Raw genomic sequence first — 23,373 nt, forward strand, 5'->3', positions numbered from 1 at the left:
CACATTGCGTAGGGAGGAACTGCAGGCAGGACACAAAAATGCTGGAGTAACTCAGCGGGACAGGCAGCATCTCTGGAGAGAAGGAATGGGTGACGTTTCAATAGACAATAGGTGCAGGAGTAGGCCTTTCGGCCCTTCAAGCTAGCACAATGCCATTCAATGTGATCATGGCTGATCATCCCCAATCAGTACCCCATTCCTGCCTTCATCCCATATCCCCTGACTCCGCTATGCCCTATCTAGCTCTCTCTTGAAAGCATCCAGAGAACCGGTCTCCACCGCCCTCTGAGGCAGAGAATTCCACAGACTCACCATTCTCTGTGAGATAAAGTGTTTCCTCATCTCCGTTCTAAATGGCTTACCCCTTATACTTAAACTGTGGCCCCTGGTTCTGGACTCCCCCAACATCGGGAACATGTTTCCTGCCTCTAGCGTGTCCAAACCCTTAACAATCTTATATGTTTCAATGTTTCAGGTAGAGACCCTTCTTCAGAGTAGTTAGGGAAAAGGGAAACGAGAGATATATAGACGATGATGTAGGGAGAATCTTCAGTTTAAACCAGCACCTGCAGTTCCTTCCTACACGATGCAGGTTTACACCGAAGATAGATACAGAGTGCTGGAGTAACTCAGCGGGTCAGGCAGCATCTGTGGAGAACATGGATAGGTGACGTTTCACAGAGTGCTGGAGTAACTCAGCGGGTCAGGCAGCATCTCTGGAGAAAAAGAATAGGTGAAATTTTGGGTTGAGACGTCTGAAGAAAAGTCTTGACCTGAAACGTCACCTTGTGTTAGTTTAGATTAGTGTATTATTGTCACGTGTACTGAGGTGCAGTGCAAAACATTTGTTGTGTGTTAACTAGTCACCGGAAAGACAATACATGATTATAATTAGGAACAAACGAAATAGGCAACGTTTCGGGTCGAAACGCTTCTTCAAACGTCACCTATCCATGTTCTCCACAGATGCTGCCTGACCCGCTGAGTTACTCCAGCACTCTGTGAAACGTCACCTATCCATGTTCTCCACAGATGCTGCCTGACCCGCTGAGTTACTCCAGCACTCTGTGTTTATTTTCGGTGTAAATCAGCATCAGCAGTTCCTTCCTACACATTCACTGTGAAGTCATTAATATTGATCATGACAGCAGAAGTCCCACGCCATTTTCTGTTCAAAACACAATCGCTACTTCGCACCGGGACCACATTGATATTGACAATGGATTGCATCTACTGACCCTGATGCAATGGTTCTCCATTAAACAATGGAACATAGAGCCTTCAGCATTTTTATCTTCCGCTAACAAAGATTGTAGCAGCTATTAAAAAGATTTTTACCATTGAAAATCCTGCAGGAAAAATAACATGATTACTGCATGAGGAGAAGGAATATGGTTTGAGAAAGATGACTAGCCATTTACTGCCTCGATTTAGTTTAGTTTAGTTTGGTTTGGTTAGGTTTCGTGCAGTTTATTGTACAGTGCAGTTTAGTTTATTGTCACGTGTACCGAGGTACAATGAAAAGCTTTTGTTGCGTGCTAACCAGTCAGCGGAAAGACAATACATGATTACAATCGAGCCGTCCACAGTGCACAGATACATGATAAGGGAATAATGTTCTGTGCAGTGAAGAAAGTGAATGGCAAGTTGGCTTTCATAACAAGAGGAGTTGAGTATAGGAGCAAAGAGGTCCTTCTGCAGTTGTATAGGGCCCCAGTGAGATCATACCTGGAGTATTGTGTGCAGTTTTGGTCTCCAAATTTTAGGAAGGACAAGTTTAATTTAATCTTGCTATTGAGGGTGTGCAGCGTAGGTTTACAAGGTTATTCCCGGGATGGCGGGACTGTCATATGCAGAGAGAATGGAGCGGCTGGGGTTGCATACTCTGGAATTTAGAAGGATAAGAGGGGAATCTTATTGAAACATATAAGATTATTTAGGGTTTGTTCACATTAGAGGCAGGAAACATGTTCCCAATGTTGGGGGAGTCCAGAACCAGGGGCTACAGTTTAAGAATAAGTGGTAGACCATTTAGAACGGAGAGGAGGAAATACTTTTCACCCAGAGAGTTGAGAGTCTATGGAATTCTCTGCCTCAGAGGGTGGTGGAGGCCAGTTCACTGGATGTTTTCAAGAGAGAGCTAGATAGGGCTTTTAAAGATAGCGGAGTCAGGGGAGAAGGCAGGAAAGGGGTACTGATTGGGGATGATCAGCCATGATCACATTGAATGGCGGTGCTGGCTCGAAGGGCCGAATGGCCTACTCCTGCACCTGTTGTCTATTGTCTATTGTCACAGGGACACTTAAGTCAACACCTTTGCAGTGGCTCCCTGTCCACTCTCATATCGCCCCTCCCAGCCTACACAGAAGGAACAGGATGTTGAAAGATTGGTGCCCCATCGAGGCTAACTCATCCACGCTGACTTGTACAATCTGCCCAACATGCGCCTGAAGCCCCGCAAACCCTTCTGGTCTTCAGTCAAATCCCTGGAAGACTTTGGCTCCAAGACTAAGTGGCGCAGAGCCTGGAAAGATGCCAACACCAACAACGGAGAGGTCACCACAGACCCCACAGTGAAACCACTGGGATTTGACCTCCATCGCAAGCAATGGCTAACCCTGAACAGAATCTGCACCCTCCATGCAAGAACAGCCCATCGCCTGCATCAGTGGCGGATGCCCCAGCTTGCAACTGTGGACATCCAGACCAGACCATCCCTCACATGGTAAATGACTGCCCACTGAGGCTTTTCCCTGGGCGTATCAAAGCCCATCCACCCAGTAACTGATGCTGTCCTGGCCTGGATGTTTCCTCTTGATCTACAACGTAAGGCTGTGCACGCCATTCGCAAGAAGAAGAAGAAGAAGAAGAAGAAGATGCAGAAGGCTATTGTTGGTCAGAATACTCTTCTCCTTTGTAAAGCGTGCAGAGCAGGTTTAGCAGAACGCTGCCTGGATGAGTTACAGGGAGGGGTTGGACAGACTTGGATTGTTTTCTCTAGAAAACCGTGGTTGAGGGGAGACCTGATATAGATGTGTGTAGAATTATGAGAGGCGTAGATAGGGTAGACAGTCAGAACCTTTTACCCAGGATAGAAATATCAAATACTAGAGGCCATCGTTTTTTAGGTGAGGGGGGCAAATGTGTGGAGTAAGCTTTTATACTGACACAGGCAATGATGGTCCAATTCTACACGGCCATCGTAGAGTCTGTTCGCCCCTTCTCCATCATGGTCTGGTTTGGCTCAGCCACCAAGCACAACATCCGGAGGCTGCAGCGAATCGTCCGATCAGCAGAGAAGTTTATTGGCTGCAACCTTCCCTCCATTGACGAACTGTACACTGCAAGGGCCAGGAAGCGAGCGGGCAAGATCATCTCTGACCCCTCTCACCCTGGCCACAAACTCTTTGAATCACTTCCCTCTGGAAGGCGACTCCGGACTGTCAAAGCTGCCACAGCCAGACATAAAAACAGTTTTTATCCACGAGTAGTTGCTCTACTCAACAGCCAAACATCTGGAGCCTCCCTTTGATCTGGTATTTTGTTGGTTCACATGCTTGATCAATGGAGTTTTATCATTAATGTTTTATTATTATTAATGTTTAGTGTTTTCTGAGTCATTCGTAACTGTCCCTGTATGTCATGTTGTTACTTGTGGGCGGAGCACCAAGGCAAATTCCTTGTAAGTGAATGCTTGGCCAATAAACGTCCTTACTTATTTACTTATACCCAGAGGGTGGTGGGTGCCTGGAACATGCTGCCAAGGGTGGTGGTGGAGGCAGATACGATAGTCACATTTTGGAGACTTTCAGATAGGCACATGGATTTAGAAACATAGAAACAGTAGAACCTCCCTGCTCCTATACTCAAATCCTTTTGCTATGAAAGCCAACATACCATTCGCTTTCTTCACTGCCTGCTGCACCTGCATGCCCACTTTCAATGACTGGTGTACCATGACACCCAGGTCTCGCTGCATCTCCCCCTTTCCTAGACGGCCACCATTTAGATAATAGTCTGCTTTCCTGTTTTTGCCACAGGAATGGTAGAATTTGGATAATCTGCAGGCAGATGAGAGTTGGTTTAGTAGTTTAGTTTAGTTTCATTTAGTTTTAGTTTTAGAGATACAGCGTGGAAACAGACCCTTCGGCCCACCGAGTCCGCGCCGACCAGCGATCCCCGCACATTAACACGGTCTTACGCAAACTAGGGACAATTTACATTTATACCAAGCCAATTAACCTGCACGTCTTTGGAAGGTAGACAAAAATGCTGGAGAAACTCAGCGGGTGCAGCAGCATTATGGAGCAAAGGAAATAGGCAACGTTTCGGGCCGAAACCCTTCTTCAGACTGTTTCTTCAGGTTTCGGCCCGAAACGTTGCCTATTTCCTTCGCTCCATAGATGCTGCCGCACCCGCTGAGTTTCTCCAGCATTTTTGTCTACCTTCGAATTTCCATCTGCAGTTCCTTCTTAAACACTGCACGTCTTTGGAATGTGGGAGGAAACCGAAGATCTCGGTGAAAACCCACGCAGGTTACGGGGAGAACGTACAAACTCCGTACAGACAGCACCCGTAGTCGGGATCGAACCCGGGTCTCTGACGCTGTGAGCGCTGTAAGGCGGCAACTCTACCGTTGAGCCACCGTGCTGCCCAGCCTGAACTAGTTTAGTTTAGTTTTGAGATACAACGTGGAAACAAGCTATCCGGCCCCCCGTGTCCGCGCCGACCAGCGATCCCATTACTCTAGCGCTATCCTGCACTCTAGGGCCAATTTACAATTTTTATTGAAATCAATTAACCTACAAACCTGTGGAGTGTGGGAGGAAACCGGAGCGCCCAGAGGAAACCCACGCGGTCCCGGGGAGAACATACACACTCTGTGGAGATCCTCGGACTATCTTTGATTGGATTAACTGGATCTTATCTTGCACTGATTCATGTTCTTCCCTTATTCACGTTATTCTCTTTATCCTGTATCTGTACACTGTGGACGGCTCGATTGTAATCATGTATTGTCTTTCCGCTGACTGGTTAGCACGCAACAAAAGCTTTTCACTGTACCTCGGTACACGTGACAATAAACTAAACTCAAACCCGAGGTCAGGATCATGAGTTCATAAGTTCATAAATTCTAGGAGCAGAATAAGGCCATTCGGCCTACCAGTCTGTACGGAGTCTGTACGTTCTCCCCTTGACCGCGTGGGTTTTCTCCGAGATCTTCGGTTTCCTCCCACACTCCAAAGACGTGCAGGTTTGTAGGTTAATTGGCTTGGTGTAAATGTAAATTGTCCCTAGTGTGTGTGTAGGGTGGCATGAATGTGTGGGGATCGCTGGTCGGCGCGGACTCGGTGGGCCGAAGGGCCTGTTTCCTGCACCTGCACCTAATTTCTATGTTCTATGTTTCTATGTTTCCACGCTGTATCTCTAAACTAAACTGAAAACTATAAGTCTAATCCGCCATTCAATCGTGGGCCATCTACCTTTCCCTCCTATCCCCATTCTCCTGCCTTCTCCCCATATCCCCTGACATCTGTACTGATCACGAATATATCTATCCATCTCATTCGGCTCGAAGGGCCGAATGGCCTACTCCTCCACCTTTTGTCTATTGTCTATTGTCCATCCATTGACTTGACCTCCAGAGAGGCCAAACATACTTCAAACGAGGAACTCTGGCGCTGTAAGGCAGCAACTCTACCACTGCGCCACTGTGCAGTCCCTGCATCACGTTCAGCACTGATATTGCGGGCCGAAGGGCCCCTTGCTGGGCTGTTATTGATCTGTGCAGTTTTTCCCCAACGCCTCCTTCGTTGCCGAAGCTAATCACCGAAGGGGTTCTGGATCTGGAAGGGCATGGATTAGAAAGGACTTCTGGATCACATCCAGACACTCATACTTGAACCATGTGCCAAGACGCTTTGTGTTGTCATATTCTTCCACAGTTACACGTTTGCAGAGCTAATTCTCATTCTCTCCACCGGTGACAGCACATGAAAAAAACTGGCCATGGCGTTATATGAAAGAGAAGCAGAGCAGCTCTCCTGTCCAGCCAGCATTGACAATAGACAATAGACAATAGACAATAGACAATAGGTGCAGGAGTAGGCCATTCGGCATTTTGAGTCTGTGGAATTCTCTGCCTCAGAGGGCGGTGGAGGCCGGTTCTCTGGATACTTTCAAGAGAGAGCTAGATAGGGCTCTTAAAAAATAGCGGTGTCAGGGGATATGGGGAGAAGGCAGGAACGGGGTACTGATTAGGGATGATCAGCCATGATCACATTGAATGGCGGTGCTGGCTCGAAGGGCCGAATGGCCTACTCCTGCACCTATTGTCTATTGTCTATTGTCTGTCTGTGCAGAGTTTGCACGTCATCCCTGTGACCGCGTGGATTTCCTACAGGTGCTCCGGTTTCCTCCCACATCCATAAGACGTGCAGGTTTGTAGGTTAGTTGGCCCTCTGTAAGGTTGCCCCTAGGGAGTGGGTGAGAAAGTGGAATAACATAGAACTAGTGTGAATGGGCAATCGATGGTCAGCGTGGACTCGGTGGGCCGAAGGGCCTGTTTCCATGCTGTATCTGTCAACCAACCTGTCTTAACCCAAAACATTTTGTATTTGTCTTCGGTGTAAAACTGCATCTGCTGTTCCTTCCAACACACCTGTTTTCTTATAGTCATAGAGTTACAGTCACATAGTCACATAGTCATATAGTCATAGACTATTGAAAATTGACAATAGGTGCAGGAGTAGGGCATTCGGCCCTTCGAGCCAGCACCGCATTCAATGTGATCATGGCTGATCATCCCCAATCAGTACCCCTTTCCTGCCTTCTCCCCATATCCCCTGACTCCGCTATCTTTAAGAGCCCTATCCAGCTCTCTCTTGAAAGTATCCAGAGAACCGGCGTCCACCTCTCTCTGAGGCAGAGAATTCAACAGACTCGCCACTCTCTGTGTGAAAAAGTGTTTCCTCGTCTCCGTTCTAAATGGCTTAACCCTTCTTCCTATACTGTGGCCCCTGGTCATGGACTCCCCCAACATCGGGAACATGTTTCCTGCCCCTAGCAAGTCCACGTGCCTGTCTAAATGTTTCTTAAACATTGGGATCATCCCTGCCTCAACTACCTCCTCTGGCAGCTCATTCCATACACCCACCACCCTCTGTGTGCAAAAGGTTGTACCATTGCCAGTGAAAGTCGTGCCTGGGACTATTATATATATTCATTAACGCAACGATGAAAATCCTTGCTGCAGTGGCCATGTCTTAGAAGAGTTATTGGTCCCACAACTGTTTGAAGCGGGCAATTTATGGAGTAGCCTGCCATTTTGGCATGACTTACCCATTAAATTTTGATTCACAACTTTATTATGTTCACCCTCGTCAGGGAATCTGTAGCCCATTTATTGCCAGTGAAAGAGTTGAAGCAGGAGTTCAGTGGGAGCTTCGCAAAGAGGTCCCAGTAGTCGGACATCATCACCACCCTTCATTCCTTCTCCCTCCTGGTATATGAGCTGATTGAAAGATGGTTTATGGAATGTGGAACAGTGCAGAGCAGTAACAGGCCCTTTGGCCTACAATGTTGAATCTCTCTTGAATTTTGAAATTGAAATGCTGACCCAATGTATATATGCAAGAGAGAGCTAGATAGGGCTCTTAAAAATAGCGGAGTCAGGGGATATGGGGAGAAGGCAGGAACGGGGTACTGATTGGGGATGATCAGCCATGATCACATTGAATGGCGGCGCTGGTTCGAAGGGCCGAATGGCCTACTCCTGCACCTGTTGTCTATTGTCTGTTGTCTAATGTTTGTGTCGAACACAATGCCAAATTAAACCGATCTCATCTGCCTGTACATGATCCATGTCCCTCTATTCCCCGCACTTCCATGAGCCCATCTAGTGGCATAGAGACATCCAGCACAGAAACAGGCCCTTCGGCCCAACTTGCCCACGCCGACCAACATGCCCCATCTACACTAGTCCCACCTGCCCGCGTTTGGCCCATATCCCCCTAAACTAATTAAACCCATGTAGAGTCAAGGACTCATCCAGCATGGAAACAGGTCCTTCGGCCCAACTTGCCCACGCCGACCAACATGGCCCATCTACACTAGTCCCACCTGCCCGTGTTTGGCCCAAATCCCTCTAAACTAATTAAACCCATGTAGAGTCATGGACTCATCCCAGCATGGTAACAGACCCTTCGGCCCAACTTGCCCATGCCAACCAACTTGCCACATAGAAACATATAAAATTATAAAAGGACCTGACAAGCCAGATGCAGGAAAAAATTTCCCAATGTTGGGCGAGTCCAGAACCAAGTGGCCACAGTCTTAGAATAAAGAGGAGGCCATTTAAGACTGACGTGAGAAAAAACTTTCGCAAAAACTTTCTCACCCAGAGAGTTGTGAATTTGTGGAATTCCCTGACACAGAGGGCAGTGGAGGCCAAATCACTGGATGGATTTAAGAGAGAGTTAGATAGAGATCTGGGGGTTAGTGGAATCAAGGGATATGGGAAGAAGGCAGGCACGGGTTATTGATTGGGGACGATCAGCCATGATCATAATGAACGGCGGTGCTGGCTCAAGAGGCCGACTGGCCTCCTCCTGCACCTATTTTCTATGTTTCTATGTTTCTATGTTACACCAGTCGCACCTGCCTGTGTTTGGCCCTTATCCCTCTAAACATATCCTATCTGTCTCAATGTTCCCTAAAAGCTGTGATAGTACCTGCCTCAATGATCTTCTCTGCCAGCTCATTATATATACTTACTACCCATTGTGTAATGAAGTTGCCCCTCAGGTTCCTATTAAATCTTTCAGCTCTCATTTAAACCAATGTCCTCTGGTTCTCGATTCCACTACTGTGGATAAAAGACTCTGTGCATTTACCCTTTCTATTTTTCTTGTCCTCCTGTGCTCCAAGGAATAAAGCCCTAGCCTGAAAACCTCTTTCAGTCTGATGAAGAGTCTCACACAAAACGTCACCTATTCCATTTCTCCAGAGATGCTGCCTGTGCCGCTGAGTTACTCCAGCATTTTGCGTCCATCTTCGGTTTAAACCAGCATCTGCAGTTCCTTCCTACACAGTTTCATTGGTAAACAGTACTGAATGCTATGGTGCAGCTTTGACCATTGGTGTATGGAACTTACCAGTGAAACTGTCTGTATAATATATCTCTATATCACCATCTATAACTCTATTTCCCTTTCAATAGACAATAGACAATAGGTGCAGGAGTAGGCCATTCGGCCCTTTGAGCCAGCACTGCCATTCACTGTGATCATGGCTGATCATCCCCAATCAGTACCCCATTCCTGCCTTCTCCCCATATCCCCTGATTCCGCTATCTTTAAGAGCCCTATCTGGCTCTCTTGAAAGTATCCAGAGAACCGGCCTCCACCCCCCTCTGAGGCAGAGAATTCCACAGACTCACAACTCTCTGTGAGAATAAGTGTTTCCTCATCTCCATTCTAAATGGCTTACCCCTTATTCTTAAACTGTGGCCCCTGGTTCTGTACTCCCCCAACATTGGGAACATGTTTCCTGCCTCTAGCGTGTCCAAACCCTTAACAATCTTATATGTTTCAATGAGATATCCTCTCCTCCTTCTAATCTCCAGAGTATACAAGCCCAGCCGCTCCATTCTCTCAGCATATGACAGTCCCGCCATCCTGGGAATTAACCTTGTGAACCTACGCTGCACTCCCTCAATAGCAAGAGTGTCCTCCCTCAAATTAGGCGACCAAAACTGCACACAATACACCAGGTGTGGTTTCCCCTGACTCTCGGTCTGAAGAAGGGTCTCGACCCGAATCGACACCCATTCCTTCCATCCAGAGATGCTGCCTGACCCGTTGAGTTACTCCAGCATTTTGTGTCTATCTTCGGTTTAAACCAGCATCTGCATTTCCTTCCTACCCCCTAACGCAGGTAACATTCTGGTAAACCTCCTCTACACCCCACCCTCAAAAGCCTCCACCTCCTTCCTGTAATGGGGGTGACCAGAACTGCACGCAATGCTCCAAATACGGCCTGACCAATGTCTTATAAAGCCTCAACGTCACTTCCCAACTCTCGTCCTCGATGCCCCGATCGGGCATAGCTTTCAGGTGGGAGGGATAAGGTTAACAGGAGTCAGGTTGTTGTCTCTGTTGGCGTCAATGTCTGCCAGGCCCTGACACAGCTCCATTTGGTGGGTGGTAGAGCGGGCACCCAGAGATGACATGGTTGGCTGTCTGTTGTTCTGCTCCACATTCACAAGCTGGGCTCTGGCGGAGGGAGCCCCCATCTATCTCCACACGCTGGCGTTGAAACGCCCAACTCCAGTACCAAGTCTGTTGAGCTTCACCCTCGCTCCTCTGGGGAGCTCAGACCCTGGACAGATAATGGATGGTCTTGGTATTTTGTTCGGCACAGACATTGTGGGCTGTACCATTCTGTGACTACCCGACCCTTACACCCAATGCCTGACCAATGTACGCAAGTACAAGGCTGAAACAAACATAGAAACAAAGACAATAGGTGCAGGAGGCCATTTGGCCCTTCGAGCCAGCACCGCCATTCATTGTGATCATGGCTAATCGTCCCCTATCAATAACCCGTGCCTGCCTTCTCCCCATATCCCTTGACTCCACTAGCCCCTAGACCTCTATCTAACTCTCTCTTAAATCCATCCAGTGATTTGGCCTCCACTGCCCTCTGTGGCAGGGAATTCCACAAAGTCACAACTCTCTGGGTGAAAAAGTTTTTTCTCACCTCAGTCTTAAATGACCTCCCCTTTATTCTAAGACTGTGGCCCCTGGTTCTGGACTCTCCCAACATTGGGAACATTTTTCCTGCATCCAGCTTGTCCAGTCCTTTTATAATTTTATATGTTTCTACAAGAAACCCCTTCATCCTTCTAAACTCCAGTGAATACAAACCTAGTCTTTTCAATCTTTCCTCATATGACAGTCCCGCCATCCCAGGGATCCCTGAAGGCTGTGGGGGCCAAGTCAGCGGATATTTTTAAGGCAGAGATAGATAGATTCTTGATCAGTACGGGTGTCAGGGGTTATGGAGAGAAGGCAGGAGAATGCGGTTGAGAGGGAGAGGTAGATCAGCCACGATTGAATGGCGGAGTAGACTTGATGGGCCGAATGGCCTAATTCTGCTCCAATCACTGATAAACATATCCCAATTTTCTAAAATCTTAGCATCAGAGTCATACAGTGTGGAAACAGGCCCTTCGGCCCAACTTGTCCATGCCAACCTATTCTGCTGCTACTCTGCTCTGATTCTGCTCCTATCACCAATGAACTTACAACGAGGAACAAAAAAGCAGATATAACTGTGGGATCTCAGCTCGACTTGGCAAGATAAACAGCTAACGTTTCAAATTCTTTGACCTTTCCTTGGAGCTCTGTATCTCCATCCAGATGCTGCCTCAGCTGATGGCTATTTGCAGCCTTTACTGCTTCCATTTCACATTTCTAGAAGGTGCAAGTCTTTTCCCATTAAAACAAATAAGCGTGTAAGTGCTGAAAGTCGAAGGAAGGGTGTTTGGAAAAGCAAGGTTCTGGTCATCTGGAAAGGCAATTTGAACAGAAATAAAAAATAGATCCAATGAATTTACTTCTTGAGAAGCCAAGGGCATGTAAAATTCATAGAGTGCCGGTGAAATGTGATCGCATTAAAGAGGGTGCAGAGGTTATTCATACTCTAGACAATAGACAATAGGTGCAGGAGTAGGCCATTCGGCCCTTTGAGCCAGCACTGCCATTCAATGTGATCATGGCTGATCATCCCCAATCAGTACCCCGTTCCTGCCTTCTCCCCATATCCCCTGACTCCGCTATTTTTAAGAGCCCTATCTATCTCTCTCTTGAAAGCATCCAGAGAACCGGCCTCCACCGCCCTCTGAGGCAGAGAATTCCACAGACTCACCACTCTCTGTTAGAAAAAGTGTTTCCTCGTCTCCGTTCTAAATGGCTTACTCCTTATTCTTAAACTGTGGCCCCTGGTTCTGGACTCCCCCAACATCGGGAACATGTTTCCTGCCTCTAGCGTGTCCAAGCCCTTAACAACACCCTCTAGAGAGTGATTGTCGTATGGAATAGAAACAAGGGACCTTTACCACACCAGGTTCACCATGACTGTCGAACACTAAAGGGCCTGTCCCACTTGGCGATTTTTTCGCCGACTGTGGGCATCATTGACTGTGACGTATCCGGTCACCGATAAAGTCGCGGCATGATGTCGTAGTGACGCGCAGTGTCTCCTCAAGTGTCGCCGCTGGATTTTGGAATGTTCCAAATCTTTCGACGACCCTGATACATCAGACAATGACGCCGACAATCGCTGATAAAATCGCGAAGTGGGACAGGCCCTTTACTAATTCTGCACCTTTTATCCACATTGTGCAAGATAATGGTCATAGAGTGATAGACCGATACAGCGTGGAAACAGGCCCTTCGGCCCAACTTGCCCACACCGACCAACATGTCCCATCTACACTCGTCCCACCTGGTCCATATTCCTACAAACCTGTCCTATCCATGTACCTGTCTAAATGTCGAGTTGAGTTGAGTTTATTGTCACGTGTACTGAGGTACAGTGAAAAGCTTTTGTTGCGCGCTAACCAGTCAGCAGAAAGACAATACATGATTACAATCGAGCTGTCCACAGTGTACAGATACATGATAAGGGAATAACGTTTAGTGCAAGGTAAAGACAGCAAAGTTCAATCAAGGATAGTCCAAGGGTCACCAATGAGGTAGATAGTAGTTCAGGACTGCTCTCTGGTTGTGGTAGGATGGTTCAGTTGCCTGATAACAGCTGGGAAGAAACTGTCCCTGAATCTGGAGGTGTGCGTTTTCACACTTCTGTACCTCTTGCCCGACGTAAGAGGGGAGAAGAGGGAGTGGCCAGGGTGCGACTGGTCCTTGATGATGCTGCTGGCCTTGCCGAGGCAGCGTGAGGTGTAGATGGAGTCAATGGAAGGGAGGTTGGTTTGTGTGATGGTCTGGGCTGCGTCCACAATTCTCTGCGATTTCTTGCGGTCTTGGATGGAGCTGTTCCCAAACCGAGCTGTGATGCATCCCCATAAAATGCTTTCTATGGCGCATCTGCAGAAGTTGGTGAGAGTTGTCGGGAATATGCTGAACTTCCTAACCTTCTAAGGAAGTAATCTTATATATTTCAATAAGAGCCCCTCTAGAAGGATGAGAGGGTATCTTATTGAAGCATAAGAGATTATTAATGGTTTGGACACGCTAGAGGCAGGAAACTTGTTCCCAATGTTGGGGGAGACCAGAACCAGGGGCCACAGTTTAAGAATAAGGGGTAAGCCATTTAGAACGGAGACGAGGAAACACTTTTTCACACAGAGAGTGGTGAGACTGTGGAATTCTCTGCCTCAGAGGGCGGTGGAGGCAGGTTCTCTGGATGCTTTCAAGAGAGAGCTAGATAGGGCTCTTAAAGGTAGCGGAGTCAGGGGATATGGGGAGAAGGCAGGAACGGGGTACTGATTGGGGATGATCAGCCATGATCACATTGATCATGAGGGTCACCAATGAGGTAGATACTAGTTCATGATCACATGATCTGCCTCTAGTGTGTCCTGGAATGGTGCTGGGAAGAGGGCAAGTACAGTGATACTCATCTGACATTAGATCCGCACATGGTTTCCAAAGTGATCAAAAGACCCTCAATGTGAACATTTAACATAGACTTCAGAAACAACAGCTAATCTGATTTATTCGGGACTTTAACAGATGTCCCAAATTTAGCAGACATTGTTGTCGTGAAAAAAACTGTGGGCCAGATTTTCAGAGAACATTTGGTGAAGAACAGGTTAAGTAAGTAAGTAAGTAAGTTTATTGGCCAAGTATTCACATACAAGGATGTTGCCTTGGTGCTCCGCCCACATGACATACACTGACAGTTACGAATGACTCAGAAAACACTAAACATTAATAATAATAAAACATTAATGATAAAACACCATTGTATGATAAAACACCACTCCAATTAACCTACAATCCCACATGTCTTAGGGACATAGATATGCATGTTATCTATATCACTCCATTCCATGCATATCCTTTAAGCAGTGCAACAAAATGTGATTCAATGGTTCAATCATTTCTTCATTACCACATGCACTAAGGGAGAGTCGAATTCTTGTTTTGCATGCAGGTCAGAAAGATTATTACCATACATCAGTACAATCCCCAGTTAAGCCCTCATTGGAGACCCTTGGACTATCTTTAATCAGACTTAACTACACTTTATCTTGCACTAAATGTTATTCATATGATTACCTTAATCATGTATCTGTACACTGTGGACGGCTCGATTGTAATCATGTATTGTCTTTCCGCTGACTGGATAGAACGCAATAAAAGTTTTTCACTGTACCTCGGTACACGTGACAACGAAACTAAACTGAAACCCGAGGTCAGGATCATGAGTTCGTAAATTCTATGAGCAGAATGAGGCCATTCGGCCCATCAAGTCTGTACGGGGTGTGTACGTTCTCCCCTTGGCCGCGTGGGTTTTCTCCGAGATCTTCGGCTTCCTCCCACACTCCAAAGACGTGCAGGTGACAATTATGAACTAGTCTAAACCCTTCATATCCATAAATATGTCCAAATGTCTCTGAGAATGGGCAGCACTGTGGCGCAGCGGTAGAGTTGCTGCCTCACAGCGCCGGAGACCCGGGTTCCATCCTGACTACGGGTGCTGTTTGTACGGAGTTTGTACGTTCTCCCCGTGACCTGCGTGGGTTTTCTCCGGGAGCTCGGGTTTCCTCCCACACTCCAAAGACGTGCAGGTTTGTAGGTTCATTAGCTTGGTATAAATGTAAATTGTCCCTAGTGTGTGTAGTGTTAATGTGCGGGCATCGCTGGTAAGTGCGGACTCGGTGGGTCGAAGGGCCTGCTGCCGCCCTATAGCTCTAAATTAAACGAAACTAAACAAAAATGTCGTAACAGTAGTAACTTAGCGTTTGAGTTACACTTGGTGATTACAGATTAAGGAGCATCTGGAAAGGAGTGAAGAATGTTGGAACAAAGATTATTTTTGCCCAAACATTCACTCTTCTCCCCTCTCTCCTCAGATAGAAGGCACAGAAGCTTCGGTGCTCAGGTCATAAGTGATAGGAGCAGAATTAGGCCATTCGGCCCCTCAAGTGATTGAGGCAGGTTCACGAGATCGATCCCTGGGATGGCGGGACTGTCATATGAGGAAAGATTGAAAAGACTAGGCTTGTATTCACTGGAGTTCAGAAGGATGAGGGGGACTCTTATAGAAACATATAAAATTATAAAAGGACTGGTCAAGCTAGATGCAGGAAAAATGTTCCCGATGTTGGGCGAGTCCAGAACCAGGGGCCACAGTCTTAGAATAAAGGGGAGGCCATTTAAGATTGAGGTGAGAAAAAAAAATTTCACCCAGAGAGTTGTGAATTTATGGAAATCCCTGCCACAGAGGGCAGTGGAGGCCAAGTCACTGGATGGATTTAAGAGAGAGTTAGATAGAGCTCTAGGGGCTAGTGGAATCAAGGGATGTGGGGAGAAGGCTGGCACGGTTTATTGATAGGGGACGATCAGCCATGATCTCATTGAATGGCGGTGCTGGCTCGAAGGGCCGAATGGCCTCCTCCTGCACCTATTCTATGTTTCTATCTATGTTTCTAAGTCTACTCCACCATTCAATCATGGCTGATCTATCTCTCCCTCCTAACCCCATTCTCCTGCTTTCTTCACATAACCCCTGACACCCGTACTAATCAAGAATCTATCCATCTCTGCTTGAAAAAAATACACTGACTTGGCCTCCACAGCCGTCTGTGGCAAATAATTCCACAGATTCACCACCCTCTGACGAAAGACATTTCTCCTCATCTCCTTCCTAAAAGAACGTCCTTTAATTCTGAGGCTGTGACTTGTGGGCCTAGACTCTCCCACCAGTGGAAACATCCTCTCCACATCCACTCCATCCAAGCCTTTCACTACTCTGTACGTTTCAATGAGGTCCCCCCTCACTGAACGCATGCATCACTGGTGAGAAGCTTCTCTGGGGAGAAGGAATGGGTGACGTTTCGGGTCGAGACCATCGGAAAAATGAAACTGGGTATCTTGTCTGTTTTTTGATGTGAACACTGCTCCATCCACATGAGCACAGTATTTGTGTGTGCTGCAATATTATTAAGATCCAGGTTTATTAGTGACTTTCTTGGAAATTCCTGAAATTTGCCCATGAGAGAGAAGTATCAAAAGATGTGGCGCAGCGGTAGAGTTGCTGCCTCACAGCGCCAAAGACCCGGGATCGATCCCGACCACGGGTGCCGTCCGTACGGAGTGTGTACGTTCTCCCCGTGACCTGCGTGGGTTTCCTCCGGGTGCTCCGGTTTCCTCCCGCATTCCAAAGACGTGCGGGTTTATAGGTTAATTGTGTTCGGCAAAAATTGTCAATTGCCCCGAGTGTGTGTGTGTGTGTGTAGGATAGTGTTAGTGTACGGGGGTGATCGCTGGTCGGCGCGGACTTGGTGGGCTGAAGGGCCTGTTTCCGTTCTGTATCTCTAAACTAAACTAAACTCAGGAACAGCTTATTCCCCTCTGTTATCAGGCTTCCGAACTGTGCTCCCGAAAGCTAGACTGTAGCCCCGAACATCCAACCTGCCTGACCTCAGACATTGGGCTTTTACTCAGGGACTGTGCACCAAAGCTGAACAGCTATATTCTGCCCTGACATTTTTCTCTTTACTCCACCTATTGTACTTGTTCACAGCTTGTTTGTAACTGCATGGAGTATTTTCTGACTTAATTGCATAGGATGTAAACAATAGCTCTGCTCTGTATTTCAGAAGTCAAGAGTCAAGAGGATTTAATTGCCGTGTTTACCAACAATGGAACAACAACATTCTTACACAGCAGCATAATTGGCCTGTAAATACAATTAATATAGATCATGGTGTCGCAGTGGTAGAGTCGCTGCCTCACAGCGCCGGCGAACCGCGTTCCATCCAGACTACGGGTGCTGGCTGTACGGAGTTTGCACGTTCTCCCCGTGACCTGCGTGGGTTTTCTGCAGGGGTTCCAGTTTCCTCCCGCGTTCTGATGACCTACAGGTGTCAGGGCTCATGGGGGATAAGGCAGGAGAATGGGAATGAGAGGGAGAGATAGATCAGCCATGATTGAATGGCGGAGTGGACTTGATGGGCCTAATGGCCTAATTCTACTCCTATTCCTTCTGTCCTTAAGAGGTATGTAGGTTAATTGGCTTGGTAAGATTGTAAATTGTCACCTAGTGTGTGTAGGATAGATTTTAGATTAGATTAGATTTGTTTATTGTCATTCAGACCTTTCGGTCTGAACGAAATGTTGTTTCCCTGCAGTCATACATATAATTAAACAATGACAAAAACACACAATCAACACAAATTTAACATCCACCACAGTGAGTTCACCAAACACCTCCTCACTGTGGTGGAAGGCAAAATCTTAAAGTCTCTGTCTCTTCCCTCTTTGTTCTCCCTCTGCGCCGAGGCGACGGTTCAAACTCCGCGGGTGGTCGCTGCCTCTGCCACAGCTCCGAGGCCGAGTCGGGTCTCCGCCGCCTCCGCCACAGCTTCGGGGCCGAGTCGGGTCTCCGCTGCCGCTGCTGCTGCTGCCGCCGCTACAGCTCCGGGGCCGAGTCGGGTCTCCGCTGCCGCTACCTCCGCCACAGCTTCGGGGCCGAGTCGGGTCTCCGCTGCTGCAGCCGCTACCGCCACAGCTCCAGGGCCGAGTCGGGTCTCCGCTGCTGCTGCCGCCGCCACAGCTCCAGGGCCGAGTCGGGTCTCCGCTGCTGCTGCTGCTGCTGCCGCCGCTACAGCTCCGGGGCCGAGTCGGGTCTCCGCTGCCGCTACCTCCGCCACAGCTTCGGGGCCGAGTCGGGTCTCCGCTTCCGCTGCAGCCGCTGCCGCCACAGCTCCAGGGCCGAATCGGGTCTCCGCTGCTGCTGCCGCCGCCACAGCTCCAGGGCCGAGTCGGGTCTCCGCTGCTGCTGCCGCCGCCACAGCTCCAGGGCCGAGTCGGGTCTCCGCTGCTGCTGCCGCCGCCACAGCTTCGGGGACTAGTCGGGTCTCCGCTGCTGCTGCCGCCGCCACAGCTTCGGGGACTAGTCGGGTCTCCGCTGCTGCTGCTGCCGCCACAGCTTCGGGGACTAGTCGGGTCTCCGCTGCTGCCGCCGCTACAGCTCCGGGGCCGAGTCGGGTCTCCACTGCCGCTGCTACTGCCGCCACCGCCACAGCTTCGGGGCCGAGTCGGGTCTCCGCTGCTGCTGCCGCTGCTACAGCTCCGATGCTGCCAGCTCCGCCATTAGGCCTCGGCGCAGACGGAGACGGGGACGGGGAATACGACCGAAGAAAAAGTCGCATCCCCCGAAGGAAGAGACCAAAGCATGTTTCTCCCACCCCACCCACACACATACACAACTTAATAAAACAAAATTAACTAAAACATGACAAGGAACAAAACGAAAGAAAAAAAACAGACGGACTGCAGGTGGGCCGCAGCTGTTAAGCCAGCGCCGCCATCTTGAGTGTTATCACCTATACTGCACGAGGGCTCTCTGATGTTTAGGTCCCGGCACCGTGAACAGCATATAGAGTAGATGAGGTTCTTAAGTTCATAAGTTCTGGAAGAGGGATTAGGCCATTCGGCCCATTGAGTCTACTCCGCCATTCAATCATGGCTGATCGATCTTTCCCTCTCATATAACATATAACATTTATAAAAGGACTGGACAAGCTAGATGCAGAACCAGGGGCCACAATTTTTGGATAAAGGGGAGGCCATTTAAGACTGAGATGAGAAAAAAACTTTTTCACCCACAGAGTTGTGAATTTGTGGAATTCCCTGCCACAGAGATCAGTGGAGGCCAAGTCACTGGATGGATTTAAGAGAGAGTTAGATAGAGCTCTAGGGGCTAGTGGAAAAAGGGATATGGGGAGAAGGCAGGCACGGGTTATTGATTGGGTACGAGCAGCCATGATCACAATGAATGGCGGTGCTGGCTCGAAGGGCCGAATGGCCTCCTCCTGCACCTATTTTCTATGTATCTATGTATCTCAACCCCATTCTCCTGCCTTCTCCCCATAACCCCTGACACCCGCTCTAATCACGAAAGGGGCGGAGGTTCCTTATATGACAGGCCGTGACAGGCGGACTTATTCGGAGGCCCACCATTTACGCCATTTCACAATTTGTGAGTCTTGTGACTAAGGTTTGAACGTTATTGAAGAATAAGGTTGAAGTTGCGACTTTGTCCTTGGATGTGAGGAGCTCTGTGCTTCCCCCTGGTGGCGAACCGAAACACAGCCATGTTTTGGTTTCTTCTTGAAGGTAGACACAAAAAGCTGGAGTAACTCAGCGGGACAGGAAGCATCTCCGGAGAGAAGGAATGGGTGACGTTTCCAGTCGAGACCCTTCCTCAGATGTCTTGACGTGAAAGGTCACCCATCTTTTTTCTCCAGAGACGCAGATTGACCCTCTGAGTAACTCCAGCACTTTGTGTCTATCTTCAGTGTACACCATCATCTGCAGTACATAGAAACATAGAATAAAGGTGCAGGAGTAGGCCATTCGGCCCTTTGAGCCAGCACCACCATTCAATATGATCATGGCTGATCATCTAGAATCAGTGCCCCGTTCCTGCCTTCTCCCCATATCCCTTGATTCCGTTAGACACTAAATATAACTCTCTCTTGAAAGTATCCAATGAATTGGCCTCCACTGCCTTCTGTGGCAGAGAATTCCACAGATTCACAACTCTCTGGGTGGAAAAAGCTTTTCCTCATCTCAGTCCTAAATGGTCTACCTCTTATTCTTAAACTGTGGCCCCTGGTTCTGGACTCCCCCAACATCGGGAACATGTTTGCTGCCTCTAGCGTGTCCAAGCCCTTAACAATCTTATATGTTTCAATGAGATACCCTCTCATCCTTCTAAACTCCAGAGTGTACAAGTCCAGCTGCTCCATTCTCTCAGCATATGACAGTCCCGCCATCCAGGGAATTAACCTTGCACTTGGAACATAGAACTTAGAACAATCATAGAACATAGCAGAGCACAGCACAGGGGAACAGGCCCTTCAGCCCACAATGTCTGTGCCCATCGCGTTCGGCTTCATCTCTGGCTCCATCGAGCTGGTCTCTGGTCTCAGTGGCTCCCCCTGCAGGCCGAGCTCTCTGGCCGGGAAGCCAATTAAACTAAAAGCTTGCACGTCCTTGAGGTGTGGGAGGAAACAGGAGCACCCGGAGAAAGCCCACGCAGTGCACTGGGAGAACGTACAAACTCCGTACAGACAGCACCCGAGGTCGGGATCGGACCCTTATCTGTGGCGGTGTGAGGCAGAAGCTCTACCCGCTGCGCCACCGTGGGTCAGAGTTTGGGAACCAAGAACCAGGCGACATAGGTTTAGGCCAAGGGGGGGGGGGGGGGGGAATTTAGTAGACACATGAGGGGCAACTTTTTCAGACAGAGGGTGGTGGGTGTATGGAACGAGCTGCCGAAGGAGGTAGTTGAGGCTGGGACTGAAACAACAATATTTAAAGGACAATTGGTCAGATGCATGGTTAGCAAACGTTTAGAGGGATATTGGCCAAACTTAGGCAAATGAGACAAGAGTAAATGGGGCGTCTTGGCTAGCATGGCTGTGTTGGACTGAAGGGCCTGTTTCCGTACTGTAAGCCTCTATAATGCAACAACTACAAAGAAGGAACTGCATCTGTGGAGAACATGGATAGGTGACGTTTCACAGAGTGCTGGAGTAACTCAGCGGGTCAGGCAGCGTCTGTGGAGAACATGGATAGGTGACGTTTCGAGTCAGGACCTGTCAAATTTTTGTTTTGAACCAAAATGTCACTTAGTCCTAGAGTGATGGAGTCCTACTTACCTACACTGACCAACATGTCCCATCTATACTGGTCCCACCTGCCATATCCCTCTAAACCTATATTTTCCATGTATCTGTCTAACTGTTTCTTAAACATTGCGATAGCCCCTGCCTGGACTACCTGCTCCAGCAGCTTGTTCCATACACCCACCACCCTTTGTGTGAAAAAGTTACCCCTCAGAATCCTATAAAACCTTTCCCCCTTCACCTTAAACCTATGTCCTCTGGTCCTCGATTCCCCTACCCTGGGCAAGGGACTCTGTGCGTCTACCCGATCTATTCCTCTCATAATTTCATACACCTCACCCTCCTGCACTCCATAGATGCTGCCGCACCCGCTGAGTTTTTCCAGCACTTTTGTCTACCTCCAAAGACATGCAGGTTTGTAGGTTAATTGGACAAAAAATAGACTTTGGTGAAAAAATTGTAAATCGATCCAAGTGTGTAGGATAGATAGTGTGCGGTGTGTTCGCTGGTCGGCGCGGACTCGGTGGGCCGTATCTCTAAAGTCTGAAGATATCAAAAAAGCTCATCAGCGCCTCTACTTCCTGAGAAGATTACGGAGAGTCGGATTGTCAAGGAAGACTCTCTCTAACTTCTACAGGTGCACAGTCGAGAGCATACTGACCGGTTGCATCGTGGCTTGGTTCGGCAATTTGAGCGCCCTGGAGAGGAAAAGACTACAAAAAGTAGTAAACACTGCCCAGTCCATCATCGGCTCTGACCTTCCTTCCATCGAGGGGATTTATCGCAGTCGCTGCCTCAAAAAGGCTGGCAGTATCATCAAGGACCCACACCATCCTGGCCACACACTCATCTCCCCGCTACCTTCAGGTAGAAGGTACAGGAGCCTGAAGACTGCAACAACCAGGTTCAAGAATAGCTACTTCCCCACAGCCATCAGGCTATTAAACCTGGCTCGGACAAAACTCTGATTATTAATAACCACTTTCTGTTATTTGCACTTTACCAGTTTATTTATTCATGTGTGTATATATTTATATCATGGTATATGGACACATTTATCTGTTTTGTAGTAAATGCCTACTATTTTCTGTGTGCTTAAGCAAAGCAAGAATTTCATTGTCCTATACAGGGACACATGACAATAAACTCACTTGAGCTTGAACTCACTCAAAGCTTGCAGTGAAATTTTTGGACGAAGCCCCCTGCCGTTTATTTGCCAGGTGCTGTCTGCTCCTCGCTCCGCAATCTCTGCAGCCTGACGGAACTGTCAAAGTGGGCAGCTGTCCGCTCCGACACAAGCCCACGCTGTCTTCCACTTAAAGACGTCTAATTCACACCTGGAATTCATCTGAACCCAATCATCACATCAGAGATATGTCCGACGGAAGAGAGTACAAGGGATCATCATTTGACTTTAAAATATTCACCAATCTCTTTGTCTTGCTGTTGAATTCGGTTGAGTTCCTGAGAAATTGATTGCCATAGAACAAACGATTCCATAGAGAAATAAGGTGTGGATCTAGTGGCCCCAGTGAGACCACACCTGGAGTATTGTGTGCAGTTTTGGTCCCCTAATTTGAGGAAGGACATTCTTGCTATTGAGGGAGTGCAGCGTAGGTTTACAAGGTTAATTCCCGGGATGGCGGGACTGTCATATGCTGAGAGAATGGAGCGGCTGGGCTTGTACACTCTGGAGTTTAGAAGGATGAGAGGGTATCTCATTGAAACATATAAGATTGTTAAGGGTTTGGACACGCTAGAGGCAGGAAACATGTTCCCGATGTTGGGGGTCCAGAACCAGGGGCCACAGTTTAAAAATAAGGAGTAAGTCATTTAGAACGGAGAACATTTTTTCACACAGAGAGTGGTGAGTCTGTGGAATTCTCTGCCTCAGAGGGTGGTGGAGGCCGGTTCTCTGGATGCTTTCAAGAGAGAGCTAGATAGGGCTCTTAAAGATAGCGGAGTCAGGGGATATGGGGAGAAGGCAGGAACGGGGTACTGATTGGGGATGATCAGCCATGATCACATTGAATGGTGGTGCTGGCTCGAAGGGCTAAATGGCCTACTCCTGCACCTATTGTCTATTGTCTATTACACTAGTCCCGCCTGTCCTGTGGCCAGGGTGGTGTGGGTCTCTGATGATGCCGGCTGCCTTTTTGAGGCAGCACCTCCTGTAGATAGATCCTTTCGATGGTGGGGAGGTCAGTACCCGTGATAGACCAGCCAGTGCCCACCACTCTCTGTAATCTCGCCCCGCTCCGAGTTGCCGAGCCAGGCCATGATACAACCAGCCAATTGTACACATTGGAGAAGTTCCTTCTGTACCTTCTGAATTTTGTAGTCGGCTGGGCAGTACTTTGCATATCGCCAACTTGGACAATTTTACATTTTTATCAAGCCAACTGGACTTGGAAACATGAACAAGGTGCTGGCTCGAAGGGCCGAATGGCCTATTCCTGCACCTATTGTCTATTGTGACT

This window comes from Amblyraja radiata, chromosome 3, assembly GCF_010909765.2.
Source record: "Amblyraja radiata isolate CabotCenter1 chromosome 3, sAmbRad1.1.pri, whole genome shotgun sequence".
Lineage (NCBI taxonomy): Eukaryota > Metazoa > Chordata > Chondrichthyes > Rajiformes > Rajidae > Amblyraja > Amblyraja radiata.